Here is a 14,605-nt window from a genome sequence, read left to right on the forward strand (position 1 = left end):
GCAGGGCATAAAGCTGTGAATTGTCCTGAGAAGCAGAAACAAGGTGCTGGAAAGGCACAACAGACTGGTCGGGTGTTCACCACTTCAGCTGTAGGAGCTGAGGGATCCGAGACACTTATTCGAGGTAACTGTGAAATGAATGGTCAAATTTTAAATGCTTTATTTGATTCGGGAGCATCACATTCATTCATTGCATTTGAGAAAGCTCATGAGTTAGGATTGAAGGTTGTAACCTTAGGTTATGACCTAAAGGTATATAATGCTACCCATGAAGCCATGGTAACTAGGCTAGGATGTCCGGAAGTTTCCCTTAGATTCAAGCAGCGTGATTTTGTTCATGATTTAATCTGCTTGCCGATGATTGGTCTTGATCTTATTTTGGGATTGGATTGGTTATCTAAGAACCATGTTTTACTAGATTGTTCTACAAAGTCGGTGTATTTTATGCCGGAAGATACTGAAGGACCGGTAGTGGTGAATAATTATTACTTGAATTCGATGATGGTGAATTGTTCCGGAACTGAATGTCAGGGTATCATGTTGTTAACAGCGGGTGTTTCGGGAGATGATCAAAGGTTGGAACAGATTCCGGTTGTGTGTGAGTTTCCGGAAGTGTTTCCCGATGATATTGATGAGTTCCCACCTAACCGAGAGGTTGAGTTTGCTATTGAGTTGGTGCCCGGGGCGGGACCAATCTCAAGTGCTCCTTATAGGATGTCACCGTTGGAGATGAACGAGCTAAAGTCTCAGTTAGAGGATTTGTTGGGAAAGAATTTTATACGACCAAGTGTTTCTCCGTGGGGTGCTCCAGTGTTACTGGTGAAGAAGAAGGATGGGAGTATGCGGCTCTGTGTGGACTACAGGCAGTTGAACAAGGTGACAATAAAGAATAAGTACCCATTGCCGAGAATCGATGATCTCATGGATCAGTTACAAGGAGCTGGAGTTTTCTCTAAGATTGACTTGCGATCCGGTTATCACCAGATAAGGGTGAGGGGCGAGGATATCCCTAAGACCGCTTTCAGGACTCGTTATGGTCATTACGAGTACACTGTGATGTCCTTTGGGTTGACGAACGCTCCTGCGGTATTCATGGATTACATGAATAGAGTCTTCCGTCCGTTTCTGGATAAATTCGTTGTTGTCTTCATCGATGACATACTGATTTATTCCAAGACTGAAGAAGAACATGCGGAACACTTGAGGACCGTATTGCAGATTCTAAAGGAGAAGAAACTTTATGCAAAACTGTCTAAGTGTGAGTTTTGGAAGAGTGAGGTGAAGTTTTTGGGCCATGTGGTGAGTAAGAAGGGAATAGCAGTAGATCCAACTAAGGTGGAGGCGGTGATGGATTGGAAACAACCAACCACCATAACAGAGATAAGGAGTTTTCTGGGTTTAGCTGGCTATTACCGAAGATTCATCAAGGGCTTTTCACAGATAGATTTGCCAATGACGAAGTTAACCCGAAAAGACACTCCGTTTGTTTGGACTCCTGAATGCGAGGAGAGCTTTCAGACATTGAAGAAGAAGTTGACTACTGCACCTGTGTTAGTGTTACCCGAGCCGAACGAGCCTTTTGAGGTGTATTGTGATGCCTCATTGAAGGGTTTAGGATGCGTGCTGATGCAGCATCGTAATGTGGTGGCGTATGCCTCACGACAGTTGAGACCTCATGAGGTTAGTTACCCTACGCACGATTTGGAACTCGCTGCGGTCGTGTTTGCCTTGAAGGTGTGGAGGCATTATCTCTATGGGGTTAAGTTCCAAGTTTTCTCTGATCATAAGAGCTTGAAGTATCTCTTTGATCAGAAAGAGCTCAATATGAGGCAGAGGAGGTGGATGGAATTGTTGAAGGACTACGACTTTGAGTTGAATTACCATCCGGGAAAAGCGAACGTAGTGGCGGATGCGTTAAGTCGGAAGTCGTTATATGCGGCTTGGATGATGCTTCAAGAGGAGAAGTTGCTCAAGGGATTCGAGAGTCTGAATATTGGTGCTCGAGAAGTATCCGGAACCTTGTGTTTGAGCCGATTAGAAATCTCAAGTGATTTTAAGTCCGAACTCCTAAAGGCTCATCAAAATGATGAAGCATTATGGAAAGTGTTACCGGCCATTGAGCAAGGGAAACAGTGGAGAGTGTCGGAAGAAAAAGATGGGTTATGGAGATTCAAGGGTAGAATCATTGTGCCGGATGTTGGCACTTTGAGGCAAGATATTTTAAAGGAGGCACACAAAAGCGGATTCTCCATTCACCCGGGAAGTACTAAGATGTACCATGATTTAAAGGCGATGTTTTGGTGGCCGGGTATGAAGAATGATGTGGCGGAATATGTTTCAAAGTGCTTAACTTGTCAAAAGGTAAAGATTGAACATCAAAAGCCTGCCGGTATGTTGCAACCTTTAGAGATTCCACAATGGAAGTGGGAAAGTATTGCAATGGACTTTGTGTCAGGATTGCCAAGGACTAGGACTGGTTTTGATGCTATTTGGGTGATTGTGGACCGATTGACGAAGTCAGCTCACTTTTTACCCATTCGGATGACTTACACCCTTGAAGAGCTAGCACGGTTATACATAAAGGAGATTGTGAGACTTCATGGTGTACCTGCTACTATAATCTCTGATAGAGATCCTCGTTTCACTTCAAGGTTTTGGGGTGCATTTCAGAAAGCTTTTGGAACCCGATTAAGCTTGAGCACGGCTTACTATCCTCAAACAGATGGTCAATCTGAGAGGACGATCCAAACACTAGAGGATATGTTGAGAGCTTGTGTTTTGGACCAACCGGCGAGTTGGGACCGGTATATGCCATTAGTGGAGTTTGCATACAATAATAGTTATCATGCGAGCATTGGAATGGCTCCGTATGAGGCCTTGTATGGGAGGAAATGTCAATCTCCGCTATGTTGGTATGAAGCTGGAGAGAAAAGCTTATTGGGGCCAGAAATGATAGCTGAGACTACTGAACAAGTCAAGAAGATCCGTGATAGGATGCTTACGGCGCAGAGTCGTCAAAAGAGTTACGCCGATCAAAGGCGAAAGCCCTTAGAATTTGAGGAAGGAGACCATGTTTTCCTTAAGGTTACTCCGACTACTGGAGTAGGTAGGGCGATTAAGGCAAAGAAGTTGAATCCTCGATACATTGGTCCATTTCAGATCCTAGAGAGGATTGGACCGGTGGCGTATCGGATGGCTCTACCACCTCATCTTTCGAACCTGCACGACGTGTTCCACGTGTCGCAGCTTCGGAAGTACACTCCTGATGCTAGTCATGTGTTGGAACCTGAATCGGTTCAGTTAAGGGAAGATTTGACGCTTCCAGTGGCTCCAGTCAGAATTGATGATACTAGTATCAAACGGTTGCGTGGAAAAGATGTTTCACTAGTCAAAGTGGCATGGAGTCGAGGCGGTGTTGAGGAACACACTTGGGAACTTGAGTCAGAGATGCGATCGGATTATCCGCATTTATTCTCAGGTAATTGCATTTGAATTTTGTGGGCAAAATTCCCAAATTAGGTGGGTAGAATGTAAAACCCGGTTAACTAACGGCTAATTAACCCATAAATGAGAATTTATTCTAGAAAGCCTAAAATGTGATTTTTATGGCTATATGTGATAGAGGAGATTGAGACGAGAATTTTGGTACCAATTTTGTAGAATTCGGACCAAGATTGGACCGAACGGGCCAAACCGGGCCAACCGGACCCAAAGTGGGCCCTTGGCCCAACATAACTTAACCAAAACCCTAGTTTTCAGCACTCTCTCTCCTCATTTGTTACACACACAAGCTGAAATGGTGGAGAGGAAGGGAAGAACATTCTCTCAACTCCTCTCTCTCACTTGATCTTCAAATCACCATAACTTTTGATCTAGAGCTCCGATTGCCGCCCCGTTTGTGGCCACGCGTTCACCGCGGAGAGCTCTACAAAACCCATATAATCAATCTTGAGGTAAGCCACACCTTGCTGTTCGAAATCTCAGCCCCTATTTTCGAGTTTCATGGGTTAAATGTTGAGATTCTGGGTTCTTTGATGTTATAGGACCCAACTCTCTTGAAGGAGAAGGTTAATCTTGTCTCCTTGGACCTTGGAGGTGGTAAGATTCTCAACCCTAGTGTATTTTGTTGTTTTATGATGTTTGGGTTTTGAGATGTTGTGTATGGGTGTGATGGTTGTGTCTTAGGTTGTGTGTGTGTGGATATTGGAGCTTGATTGGTGATTTTGAACAAGCTTGGAAAGGGCTTGGTGGTGAAAAATCTGCTCTTGGAGGTGTTGAGGCCTTGTGAGCTTGAGGATAAGTGGTTTAGAAGTGCTCTGGTGGAGCTTGGAAAAATCGGCTAAGGTATGGTTTCGGTTTCCCGTATCTAATATGTAATGTGGTAGGAAATACTTAGGCTAGAGGCCCTAAGATAGGCATTGAATGATTGATGTTGTTGAATGATTGAGATATATGATGTGGTCATATATGTGATGATGAGTATTGATGCCTTGATAGTATGATGTATGAGAAATATGCATGTTGAGATATATGCTTAATGATTGGTTATGGTTGAATTATGGGTGAACCATGTTGATGGTGAGTATGATGTTGATTGTGTACATTAAGGGTTTATTGGAATTGGTGTTGTTGAAACTTGGCATGAGGAATAGTATATGATATGTCAATATGTTTGGGTTTGAGCCACTTGGGTGAAGTGGGCTAAAATGATGAGATAGTGATTGTGTATTTTGTGGTAATGTGTCAATGTGTGAGTTGAGGAGGCTTGATGTTGAATTTGATACATTTTGAATTGATTGATTTCAAAGAAAGGGGATGAAATTGGCATGTTTTGATTGACTTTGAAAGGAGTTGAAAATGGTTTGTTTTGAGAATGGCATATTGTGGTTTTGTATGAAAATATGGTTTTTTTGGGCATACTTTGACGGGACATAACTTGGACTACGGATCCTCGTTTTGTATCAAACCTGTTTAGAAATGAAATTGGATCCGGGATGTCCATACCGTTCGAAGAACGGGTGAAAAACGATTTAAAATGAGGAAGTTATGTCCGTTGGAAGATTGGGGTTCAAATCTGTAAATTTTGCAGCTTTTAACTTAGAAAATTTTTAGCAGAATGAACCCTTGCGCGTGGGCGCACCTGGCGCGTGCGCGCCGATCTTCCGAGAAGTGCCATCCACGCGTATGCGTGATGTGCGCGGGCGCGCCGATTGTGCTGCACCCAATGCCCGGTCATTTTCCCGAGAGTTATGCCAGAACCGTGCCTGTGTTGTGCCTGGGGCACGAGAACACCCGCGCGTACACGTGGTTGACGCGTGCGCGTCGATTGGCAAGTTTTTAACCCACGCGTTAGCGTGCATGACGCTTGCGCGTCTATGAAGTTTTGAGGCCACCCATGCGTGCGCGTGGAGTGCGCGTACGCGTGGCCCTGTTTTCATTCCAAAGTTGATTTTTGAGTTTTTAAAAGCCAAATCTCATACTTCTAAGCCTCCGATCTCACCATTCATGTCTTAAATCATCCTACTATGCCTAGCTATTAGTAAGGGGCTAGTGAATGTGATAACTTGCAAGTGAAGCAAGGGAAAAATGTATGATCAATGAGGATCAAGATGATTATGTGAGATGCGGAGGATGGTGGTGGAAGTGTTTGTTATGCCATGGGCCGAAAGGCTATAATTGTTAATGAAATGGCTGGTTATGGATTTAACCATGAGCCGGAATAGCTGTGTATGCTATGAATATTGGCTGGTTCTGGATTGAACCGTGAGCCGGAATGGCTGGTATGGATGTTGATCCATGGATGAGAATTCATGCATGTTGATGCTGAATTATTGATAATTGTGAAATTGCACTTCCACTATCTGAGTACGAGTTTCCTTGGGTAGTAGCAGTGGCTAGCCACCACGTGCTCCAGGTTGAGACTCGAAGCTCTGTTAACCCTATGTTGTAAGTGTGGCCGGGCACTGTGAAAGGCCCGGATGAGCTCGAACCCCCATAAATATTCACCAGTGAGGGTGAAGGATATGGATCATGTTTATGATCACGTTTATAACGAGTATAACTCGAGTTTGGGGATGCACGACAGAGGGACAGTCCAATGGTTAGCGACCAGGACTTGTCGGGTTGGCTCTATAACCGACAAGATGATATCATCGGCCACTAGGGACAGGCATTCATCATATGCATACTATGTGAATTGTTTGAGATTGCCTATTTAACTGCATATTACTTGCTAATTGTCTAAATGTCTTAACTGCTACTATTTGTATATTCTTTGTTTGATATATCTGTGTTTGCTATATTATACTCCTGCTGGTGGTTGGGAGGTTTGAAGGAATTGGAAAGGGAAGTATTAGTTAGACTGAAGAATCTTTAGTCAGATGCCCTTACATGGTTTAGCTTGTTTATAAGCTTTGATATTATCTGGAGGGAGTTATAGGATTGCCTTTGGCTTTCCTCTATTATTATATATATTATGTGGAAGCTGTTACCATGCTGGGGACCTCTGGTTCTCACCCATGCGGATTTTGTGGTTTTCAGATGCAGGACGTGAGGTTTCCCGCTGAGGCATGCTGGAGACTTCTATACTTGCGAAGATCCTTTGTTCTCGGGGCTATTTTTGGTTTATATGTTTTGTTTAGATACTTTTATCTCCATTAAATAATACAAACTGTGATGACTCCTTTTATGGGAGAATTTTGGAGAATAGGTTTTATGTATTTGTGTCCCTTTGGGTTTCCTTGGGGTTTTCCTTATTTTATCATATGTATATATTGTTATGCTCGGACCGGTTATCTTCGCAGCCGGATCTTGAGTCTTGATATTCCTGTTTTTGACACTCTCTTGTATATATAATCTCGCGTTGGTTTATCCTTGTGCGTTACGTTATCGATCGGAGTGTTGCGCTTTTGAGTTGCGGTTTTTGTTTACCACTTTTTCTACAAAGGCTCCTAGTTATAATCAATCATTCATACTACTATACGTACTAAATTTTTATTTTAGAGGTCGTAATACCTTGCCATCTCTGAATTATGACTTAAGCATAAGGCTAAGTATGGTAGGGTGTTACAGTTATCAAACTGTAACTGTCAAAAAATTCTTAATGTGTGCAATAAAAAAAAGGTTAAAATGAAAAAAGACTGGTCAAAACAAAAAAAACTAAAATTACTTACTTGACAAGTATCCTTTAAGTATATAGATTTTAAAATAATAAGAATAAAAAAATTGTATATGGTATGTCTCAAAAGAAACAACATAAATAAATAAAGGATTAAGTTATTTCTTTTGTAAGTACTAAAAATACTAGAAGAGAGATTGTGTTAAATATTATTTTTAGTGCATAAAAATGGACATACCTCTAATTTGTTTTGATTGAGAAATTTATTTAGTTTCAATAGTAAGACATATTTAGTGAGTAGATTTTGACTCTTTTATTCACATAAATTGTCTATAAAGAATTTTATAAAGTTGTATATTGTCAAATGATGTTACTTATCTTTTTGGGTAATGACAACTTAGTGAAAGTAGAGATAGTAAATTCTTATTATCATTACATTATTGTTAAAGAGTTATGTTATTTGAATTCGGAAAAAAATATAGTATATATGTTTTTATAATTTGGTTCCTATTCTATTTTAACAAATTTGGTTATTCTTATTAACTAGAAATAGGTAAATTCTGTTTTATTTCCAAATTTAAATATATATTTTGGTATAAGTATTTTTCTTTTGAAATAATCATAAATTTACATTAACTACTATTTTTTTAATGATATCTTAGTTCTATCTCATTTAAGTGAAGTATAACTACTTATATTTTAATTTATTATAGAATTACTCTAAAAAAGAACATTAAAAATTACAATTTAATTTTTTGATAAAATTTTAAATTTTTTACTTAATTTTGCACCATAAAAAGTACTTACTTTTTTTTATCCCAGTATTAAGATATTTTTTGAAAAAAAAAAGTTAATAGTTATTTGAGGATATTAAATTTGGGAGGGAAAGATAATCAATATATTATCTTAAAGATAAACTTAATACCTCAAGAACAAATGTTATTTGATATTTTACTAAAGAAAATTATCTCATTTTAAGTGAAATATTATGTATTGATGCTATGAGTGAAAAGTTTAAGTTTATCATTAATTATATAAAAATATTAAGCAATTGGTATTTAAAACCAAATGAACTAAACAAGTAATATGAAATATAAAGTATGCTTTATTGTAAAGCATTCTACTAAAAAATGTAGCATTGAAACGAGACTTTTCTTTCGATTTTATGAAAAGACTCATTTAAGAATATAACGATATTGATAGTATATTAGATTTTGAGTTATAGTAGATGGATATAAGGAATTTTTTTTAATAGTAACGTTGATGAGACAATTGATATCCAAAAAATTTTGAGATAATTAAATAATTTTATCTATAGACTAAAAAAATTCTATCATTAGTAATTTATATTTCATCAAATTATTATCTCATATGATTTTTTGAGTTAAACGTGGTTGACGACTACATACTAATTGAGTGGAAGTAAATATATTTTTGCTAATCTTGTGTATTAGTAACATTCTTCTTTTGTATTAGGAATTCGAATACATTGAGATAATTTTCAAAGTACTTTTGGATTATCAAAAAAGAGTTATATCGTAAGACCTTAAAAGGATTTGGCATGCAAGATTGTAAATAAGGTTATAATTCCCTTAACTCTAAGAGAAACAAGTATAGTCTTATTAGATGTCTCTAGGGGTGACAAAGCGACCCGGCTAGGCCCGTCCCACCAAAACTCACCATAAAATGGGGCGAGACGGCCCACTTTTTTTTTATTTACATTCCAAAATAATATCTTCTGTAGCTTCATATCTCTTTTCATTTTTCAGATTTTGTGTTAAATTTCTACTATCAACCTCTATAGAGACAGAGTTATCTATTACAGAATTCATAATTCAAACTCTAAATAACTTAATTACAAATTCAGTGAAATTATAAGGACTGCCAGTATAATTTAACCTATTATAAAATCATTAATTAAACATATTTACTTAAATCAGAATAACTTTGTTTACATTTTAATATTTAGCATATTTTGTTTCAATAGTTATTTGAACAAAACCCCACCCCCTAATGATGCAAAAATGACATTTCGACCCATAATAATTCATTTCATTGTACATCTAGATTATTTAGTGAATATTTCTGTTATCTCTTAACGGAATGATCTCATGTGGCTGTTAGTTGCCCTCATGTCAGATAATAATTTGATAGGGATAGATTGTCCCTTGCCTCATTAACAAAAAGTGTGTCTTTTAATACCTAAATCCCCTATCCATTTATTTAATAGGAATGTATTGCCCCTGCCTCCAACTAAAGATACCTCTGCTTCTTTGTCTGCTTATTGCACTTTCGCAGAAATTTCTATCATTGTGTTGTTGCCAACTAATAGAATCTCCATTGAACAGTTGGTGTAGATGATTGTATGCAGTTGATTAAGGAGGTTACAACTAAGTTCTCGATATATTTAGCAAATTCTTTGAACAGTTTGAGACTTGAAGGGTAGAAGACAAATGCTATTGAGATTTTATAGTAGTTTTATTGGCAAGTCCCTAATTGGGTCATTGTCCTCGACATCAATCTTGGCAACACAAGTATTGGATTCTTTAATATTTTCTTGAATACTCATACAACTAAATAAGTTTTTTGTTAAGTATAACGTTGGGTTCTAAAGTATAAGTCGAAAATTTTTTTTGCCCCCAACCTTTTTTTGTATACAAAATCGTCTCTAAAGTTTAATTTGGTTTTAAAATCGTCCTTCGGACCAAAATACCCTTCTTCTTCTTCACCAAAATACCCAATTTATATTCTTCTCCATCACAGCAACTTCTCTTCTTCTTCTTCTTCTTCTTCTTCTTCTTCTTCTTCTTCATCATAGCATCAGCAGCAACAACAATAAAATCATAAGTAGAACTAATGTAATAAACATAAAAAATAGAATTAGAAATAGAAGTAGTAACAAAATTGAAAAAATAAATTTGTATTTCAAATATCAAAAAATCAAAACACAATTCATTTCAAATAGCAGCAACAGTAGAAGAAATAAAAGAAACAACAATGAAATTAGAATAAGAATTAGAAGCAGAAGCAGAATCAGAGAAACAAAATTAGAAGCGCAAAAACAATAAAATTAGAATCAGAAATAGAAGCAGAAGAAACAGAAGCATAAGAACAATAGAATCAGAGTCAACAACATCAATGGAATCAGAATCAGAAATAATGTGATTAACAAAATCAACAAATCAATAATGTAATTAACAAAATCAACAAATCAGAAGCAGACTCAGAACCCTAGGGAGGAGCAGCGGCGAGGACGCGAAGTGGCAGCGAGGTCAGTAGCAGCGACAGTGACGGAGCACGATGGAGACAAGACACCCTTCTTCCTCTCCCTGACTGTGCGTTTTCTCTCTTCGCGACCTCCTCGACGGTGGCAAGGCGCGGAACATCACCTCATTCCTCCTCCTCCTCTCTCTAGTGCATCACCCGCTTGCGTCTCCTCTCTTTCTCGTGAGCTCTCTCTCCCTCTGGTTTTGATTCCCGACGGCGATGGTGGTTCCAAGCCTCGCCGGCACTGTCCTCCTTTTCCCCCCTCTTCCTTTCTTTCCCTTCTTCCTTTTTCCGTGATTCGCTTTCCCCCTCTTTTTATTTTATAATTTTTATATTTAGGGATAATTTGATAATAAATTTTAAGATTTAAGTAAAAAATACGATTTTAAAATTAAGTTAAACTTTAGGGATGATTTTGTATACAAAATAGGTTGGAAACAAAAAAATTTTCGATCTATATCTTAAGGACCAAATTGTACTTAACTATTTTTTTATTACTGTTAACGGGGATGCTACACATCCATGTAACTATGTAACCAAGTTGGCCCAACACCAAAAAAATCAAATACCATTAAATGAAACGTGAAATACACGCGCCCAATACAAACGAAATCGCCCAACGCTTCTTCTCCCCTACGCTTCTTCTTCTTCTTCTTCTTCTTCTTTTCACGCTCGTTTACGCACGGAGCGTCTTCTTTTTCTTCACCTTCTTCTTCATGTTTCTTCTTCTCCTCCTTTTTCGTGATCCTTCTTCTTCACGTGTTTTCTCCTTATCGTCATTCTTTTGTTGTTGTTGATGTTGTATTTTTTTGTCTTTTTCTCCTTCTCTCTCTGGTAAAGAAGCAGTAGAAGGTGAGAAAGAAGAGTTTTGAATAGTGCAGAATGAACCGAACACAATACTCATGGTGAACTAAAATCTTAGTTATGGTGAACCGAAAACAATACAATTGTATAGTACTTAGTGAACGAAATATAATCCATTATTTAAAATCAAATTCAAACAGCTTTCTGCAGAATGAACCGAACACAGTACTCATGGTGAACTGAACACAGTACTCATGGTGAACTGAACATAGTACTCATGGTGAACCGAACAAAACATAATCCATTATATAAAATCAAATTCAAATAACTCTGCCTACAATTTACATATTATCAATTCAATTCAATTCAATTCAGTACACCTCCGTCCATTTAATTTAATTCAAATTAGAAATTGTATTCCATTCAATTCGATTCAAAATTGAATAATCCAAACTTTATCAGTTTGATTCGTTTCAGAAGAGTAATCAAAATCGCTCTCCTGTTTACCAAAAAATTATGAACTCCTAAACACTGAACCCTAAACCCTAGACACTAAAACCAGAACCCTGAACACTGAACCCTGAACCCATAAATCCTAAATCCCTAAAACCCCAAAACCTAAACCCTAAATCCTATACCCTAAAACCTAAACCCTAAATCCTGAACCCTGAACTCTAAACTCTGAACCTTGAACGCTAAACCCTAAACCTTGAATCCGAACCCTGAACACTGAACCCTGAACCCTAAATGCTAAACCCTAAACCCTAAACCCTATCGTAAACCTTAAACCCTTAAAATCCTGAACCCTGAACCCTAAACCCTAAACCCTCAACCATGAACACGGTGAACTGAAATTAATACATGGGGCGAAGTGAAAATTTGAAACACACTGAATTCCTGTACACTGAACCCTGAACCCATAAACCCTAAACCCTAAACCCTAAAACCCTAAACCCTGAAACCCTATCGTCATTCTTTTGTTGTTGTTGCTACTGTATTTTTTTATTTTTTCCTCCATCTCTCTCTGGTGAAGAAGCAGTAGAAGGTGAGGAAGAAGAGTTTTGAATAGTGAAGAATGAACCGAACACAGTACTCATGGTAAACCGAACACAGTACTCATGGTGAACCGAAATCTTAGTTATGGTGAACCGAAATCTTAATTACGGCGGTGAAACTATTATATAGTGCTTAGGGAAGAAAACAGAATATATTGGTCTAATTTTTGTTAGACTCTTTTTTGCGGACCAAACCGAAAACATGAAAGTGATGAACCACCTCTTTAGTACTTACCGAACCGAAAAGTTACTCACATTTACTCAGAGTTACTCACAATTACTGACACTCACAATTACTCACAGTTACATATTATCAATTCAATTAAATTAAATTCAGATGTAGATCACCTCAGTCCATTCAATTCACTTCAAATAAATTAGAAATTTCATTCCATTAAATTCGATTCAGAATTCAATAATCCAAACCTCATCAAATTGATGCGTTTGAAAAGAATAATAAAAATCGCACTCATTCAACTGATTTGAAGTTGATTCATTCATTGTTTCAATTCAAAAGTGCAGATCGAAGAAGAAAACAAAGAAGAAGATGAACGATGAAGATAATTGTGTTGAATCAATCCAGATCCATAATGCAAAGAAGAAAAACACGAAAGAGGAGAACAACGAATTTAATTAAGAAGAAGAATGCAAAAAGGTTTACGTTGTATAAAAAAGTTTACGTTAAAAAACGTTGATAACGCAAAATAAGGATTTGTTATATAGGTTATAAGAGGCGCATGTAAAACAAAGAGGGGAGTGTGGGGTGTGAAGTGAAAGTTACATGGATGTAGAGCTTTTCTCTACTGTTAATTCCTTTTTTTGAACAAACTTATATATTATCAATGGATATGTCTATTCCTATTTTTATTTGATACAACAATTATATAAAAAAAGCTAATACAAATAACATTAATAATGAAAAAGTAGTTGATGTGACTGAAGACGTTCACCAACAATATCAACGAACTTATTTTTGCAAACCATGCATCTTGAAACAATTAGAACATGAGGGAGGATATTAGAGAGATCAAAATACATGATTATGGCAATGATTATAGTAATAATGAGCTCATAATTATCTAAAAGATTTAATTTGAAGCGAAAACAGAGGAGGACGTCGCGACATACTGAAAGCACAAGAATAGAAAGACGAGGTGATATACCACAGCGAAATAGAAAGAACATGTGACAGTGAAATAAAGGCATAAAGAACCAAGAGAAAGAGGCAACATGCTACGGTAGAACAAAAGCAGAAGAAAGAGGAGGAGGCAACCAAATGAATAGGAACTACAGTGGGGTTTTAGTATAGTTATTTTAAAGGAACAATTATACTATTTGTATAAAAAAAATTAGTTACTAAAGTTACTAATCAAATACTACATAAGAATTCATATTCAGTGTTTATAAAATTTTTTGAATGATGTTGTTGTATACAAGTTTGGTTATTTGCGCTACAGCAGGTTTATTTGTTCTATTATAATAAGTTTGATTATATTATTTTGGTGGTTAATTACTTTGTAAAAGCAAAAAAATATGAAGTAATTTAACAATATATTTTATTCTATATTTTTAAATATTAGTGACTAACTAATGACCAAAAATAATAATTTTTAATAGTTCTCTAGCATTTTTCAATAAACAATAAAATTCAAGTACTATATGAATTCCACTTTAAATTTTGTCGGTGTGTTTGGAAATTGGATGTGTAAAATTTTGGAATCAAATTGGATTTTGAATCAATTTTGGAATAAGTCATATAAAATGAGAATTAGAATGATTTAAAAATTATTTTTTATGTTTAAATAGTAAATTAGTGAGAATTAAATTGATTTGAGTTTAAAATATTGCATTTTTATCTTTTTCCCCTCAATTATATTGCATAATCCACCACCATTCTTCAATAGCTGTGGCTCATTGTCAAACTGTTGTTGAATCAATGTCCTCAGCCTAAAGGACACAACAAAAATGTAATGAGAGTACATCTCCCTGTAAATATACCTGATTTTAATGTAGGTCTTTTTTGTTTTCTTGGGTCTTTGGATTATTTGTATATAAAAAAATATTATATCAAAACAAATTTAGGAGATTTAAAAATTAAATTAATTCTATTTTTTCTAATTCTAAATAAAATAATTGATTTTCCAATTAAATTAATTCCAATTTCAAAAGATTCCAAATACTACGTACTTGATTAAGATTTTAATTTGATATTAAAAATTACATTTTGAACAATTTTCGGCAATTATAATTTCATTATTAGAGGAGTAGAAAAAAACTGAATCAGTATGTGAAAAAACAGAGACATGCTACATAAAAATCGAAAAATAACTATAGTATAAGATATGATTTTTATGAAAAAAAA

The sequence above is a fragment of the Arachis stenosperma genome, chromosome 10, assembly GCF_014773155.1.
Source record: "Arachis stenosperma cultivar V10309 chromosome 10, arast.V10309.gnm1.PFL2, whole genome shotgun sequence".
Classification (NCBI taxonomy): Eukaryota; Viridiplantae; Streptophyta; class Magnoliopsida; order Fabales; family Fabaceae; genus Arachis; species Arachis stenosperma.